The following is a 4,473-nucleotide window of genomic DNA, read 5'->3' as shown; positions in this document are numbered from 1 at the left end:
GAGCGCGTCTCATAAATGAACTGAAACAAAAGCCTATCTAAAGCTTGAAATATGCAAATGTCCACTTTAAACGAATTAAGCAAATACCGATTAGCCTAGCCTATACAGTCCGAAAGGTGCATTTCTCTAAAGCGCAGAGAGATATGTTTAGCCCACATAAAACAGTTTATTTAAACAATAAAAATCCATCTTTATTTTTCAGACACATTAATTATGATTAGCCTATAAATCACCTATAAATCATCTGTTAAATCATTTGCCTCGTCCCCAAAAATGTGCCGCATGATTCAACCATGCCTCCTGTTTAGATGCGGGATGCATTGCATTGTTTTTAAAATCCTTTTTTTAAAATGGATAATTTCTTGCATTTTCTAAAAAAAACTAGGCTACTTTTATCTTTAAAGTCCATTTTTAGAGGAAAAATCTCAGTAGGCTATACCAAGCGAAAAAAAATCTAATAAAATAATAGCACAGTTCAAAAACTGTAAAAGATTTGGTTATAAGTTATAAATAATTGTATGTTAAACATATTACTGTCTTCGGTGAACTCTAGTAATAAACGCAAATAATAAAGCTATCAAAATCCATTTAGATAGGCTAGGCCTAGCCTAAGACGTTTTTATCCACACAAAAAAAGAACAGAGCAATTCGTCAAATGTCAGTCTAGACAATAATAATGGGCTAAGATTATAATAAACACAGGTTTTGACGCATCCAAGTGTTTGTGGAGCGCGCATGCATGTCACTGAGTCGCAGCCGCAAACACTGGCATGTTCCTATCAACAGTGGAACAATTTAAAATAATCTAGCATTTCTGGTCATACAGAAAAAGTACTACATTAGCCTATAGGCTACATAATACATTATTTGTAACTACTTTTATTTGTGTAAACTCACAATAACAAGAAAACGGTGTATTTAATAACAAGAACGGTGTGTAAAAATAAAATAAAACAATCAGGCGCGTTTTTCTTTCATGATCTCCGGAGCGCGTCTCATAAATGAGCTGAAACAAAAGCATATCTAAAGCTTGAAATATCCAATTTTAAAGGAACAAATTCGAATCGAAAGCAATACCGTCTGATTATACAATCCGAAAGAGACATTTCTATCTAAAGGTGCATCCGCTTCACAGCGGAGATGGAGATGTTTAGCCCGTCACTAGAAAACTGTTTATTTAAACAATAAAAATCCATCGTTATTTTTTTAGACACATTTATTATGATTAGCCTATAAATCACTTATAAATCATCTCTATATGGTTCCCGAGACATGCTCTTCTCATTTAGCACTGCGGGCAAAATATAGTTTTTTTTTCTAATTTGATTTTAGAAAGTAAAAAAAAAAAAATTCCATATTAATTTGCGAATATTTTAAATGTTTAATAAAGGCAAAAAGTCAATGTTATTTATATTTTGTGCACAAACACTTGGATATGCGTCAAAATCTTGTGTTTGTTTGTGATAATCTCAGTATTATTATTGTCTAACCTGTATTATGACTGACATTTGACGAATTTCTTTGTTTCTTTTTTTTTTGATAAAAGCGTCTTATAAATATCTAAATATGTAGCCTAAATGTAATAATAATAGCCTAATTATTATTATTAGGCCTATTATTTGTGTTTATAACTTTAAATGAGTTCACTTAAGACAGGAATATGTTAATCATAAAACAATTTATGAATGTTTTATTTTTATAGGCCTATAACTTTGTGTTATATTTATTTATTTTTTGTATGTGAAGTCCTTTTAAAAACAATGCATCCCGCATCTAAATAGGAGGCCTGTTTGAAATTAATCATGCGGCACACTCTGGACGAGCCACAAATCCGTGAGTAGCCAACGGATTACAAACCCGTGAGAACGGATTGCGAAAGCGTGGGCACGGTTTATCAATTTAGGTACAGATTGCAAAAACTGAGGGCACGGTTTACAAATCTGAGAGCACGGATTAGGAACTCGTGGGTACGGTGTATTAATTCGTGGGCACGAATTGTTAAACCGAGGGAACAGTAGAATTCGTGAGTAGGCTACAGTTTATAAACTGAGGGGACGGATTGCAAAACCGTCACCTCGGATTGTTTTTTTTTCCCCACAGGTGACTTCCCGGGCTCCGTAAATAATATTGCGTTCATATTAATTTTGGACTCATCTTATTTTTTTTTATATAGGCTATGGTTTATTAATATGATTTGTACTGAGTTTGGTCTTTTAATATCACTGTCTTTAGTGCACTGAGCACGAAGCGTTTTTTCACGTTAAGCGTTATGTCCTGAGGGACAGGCGCGTAGCCGTGACAGGTCGCGGGACAGGCGCGTATAGCAGGGACAGTAAGCGGGACAGGCGCGTATAGCCGTGACAGGTCGCGGGACAGGCGCGTATATAGCAGGGACAGTTCGCGGGACAGGCGCGTATAGCCGTGACAGGACGCGGGATAGGCGCGTATAGCCTTGACAGTTCGCGGGACAAGCGCGTATGGCCGTGGCAGGTATACGGGACAGGCGCGTATAGCCGTGACAGATCGTGGGACAGGCGCGTATGGCCGTGGCAGGACGCGGGACAGGCGCGTATAGCCGTGACGGGTCGGGTGACAGGCGAATATACCGGTGACAGGTCGAGAGACAGGCGCATATAGCGGTGGCAGGTCGGGTGACAGGCGAATATAGCGGTGGCAGGTCGAGTGACAGGCGCATATAGCGGTGGCAGGTCGAGTGACAGCTGCCACTAGCGGTGACGGGTGGAGTGACGGGTCTCGGTGGCAGCTGTCCCTGCCACGGAAAGATTTTACCCTTACTGAAAGGATCTCGGACCGGACCAACCCGATTTACAAATTCAGCAGCAGGCCAGTGACAGGGGACGAAGCTACACACGAAGCTTCACCCGCGCGTGTTATGAGAAACGGAGGTGGCTGGCTGGATGTGATATTAGCAATTCTCTGTTTTGTTTTCCCTGCCTTTTATTTCAAAGTGTCGGCACTGAAGTTTTGTGGACAACAACGGGGGTAAGAGACCTCAAACATCTCTCTGAAAAATGCAAACGTACTTCTTTATTAGTATGAAATGTATATAAAAGAGAGCAATATGTTCAAGTAGGAAACATGCTTTCTGGTACTTCTTTATTGGTATTAAATGTAAATAAAGATCATACATTTATATTTAAGTAGTAGTCAACATGGTTTTTGGTACTGCTTTGTATTTATTTGCCCTCCTCAATAAAAAAAAATACAAATAAAAAATGCGCCCCCCCAAAAATAAATATCACCAGCCGCCACTGGTGAGGAGGTTAATGAATGTAATGTGAGACAAGTTTCAATTCCACTTTAGACTTTAGTGACATCTGGTGGACTGTTGGGGAAGTGACTAAATATTGACAAAATAGACAGAACGTATATTTCACTTTTAATTGTATTTTACGCATTACAATTTATAATAACTATAGTTAGTTTTGACCGTAAACACCGGGTTTGTGCTTAAGATAAATAAATATAATAAAATGTAGGCTATTGGAAATTATACTTTTTTGTGTGTGAAGCAAGCCCTGTGGACAAAATAATGGACCCTACCAGAATATAATACCGCAATATAATGAGATAGCCAAATGAGTCACAATAAAATGGTATTTTTGGAATTAGCAACGGAATCGGATGTTTGGGATTAGCACTATATGCGTGAGAAATTCACACAAGAGCATTTTAAGGACAAAACACCCCAAAATAAATTGAAATACATCGTCTGAGCAATGTTTTGAGGTGTTTTACGGTATTTTTCTAATAATTCAACCTTCCGTTGTCAATGATTCCTTGCTATTTTTGGCATAGGATTACACTGTGACTGGACCACCTTTGAGGAACCACGACCACAGAAATCGCATCATGTCCATTTGGTGACACTTTAATGCTCCGTCATTAAAGGAGTAGTTCACTATTAAAAAAAAAACTTTTGCTGATAATTTACTCACCCCCATGTCTTTCTTTCTTCAGTCGAGAAAAAATTGAGGTTTTTGATGAAAACATTTCAGGATTTTCAGGACTTCAATGAGTACCAAACTGTTCAAGGTCCAAATGCAAACTGCAAACTGTTCAAATGACTTTAAACGATTCCAGACGATGAATAAGGGTCTTATCAAGCGAAACGATCGCTCATTTAAAAAAAATAAATAAATAAAAACGTTTCAGTTTTATAAGCTCAAAAATGCTCGCCTTGCTCTGTTCTGTGGTGCACGTGAGTCTCCTATTCGAACTCGTTCATCAAAATGAACGAATCTTTTCCTGAGTCAACTCGTTCATATCGTTCGTCCTCACCTTGGATACGGCAGTTCATTGGAACGAATGCGTCAATAGAGCCGCCATCTTGAAACAGGGGAGCCCCTCCACTTTAATGCATCAGTGTCAATGTAGTAGACACAGGTCTAACGGAAATAAAATCACCATAAATCATCATGAATGCGATTTTTCTTGTTTTTTTGGTTTGTT

Source organism: Pimephales promelas, chromosome 19 (assembly GCF_988280905.1).
Source record: "Pimephales promelas chromosome 19, fPimPro1.hap1.1, whole genome shotgun sequence".
Taxonomy (NCBI): Eukaryota; Metazoa; Chordata; class Actinopteri; order Cypriniformes; family Leuciscidae; genus Pimephales; species Pimephales promelas.
Note: the sequence above shows the minus strand (reverse complement) of the source record.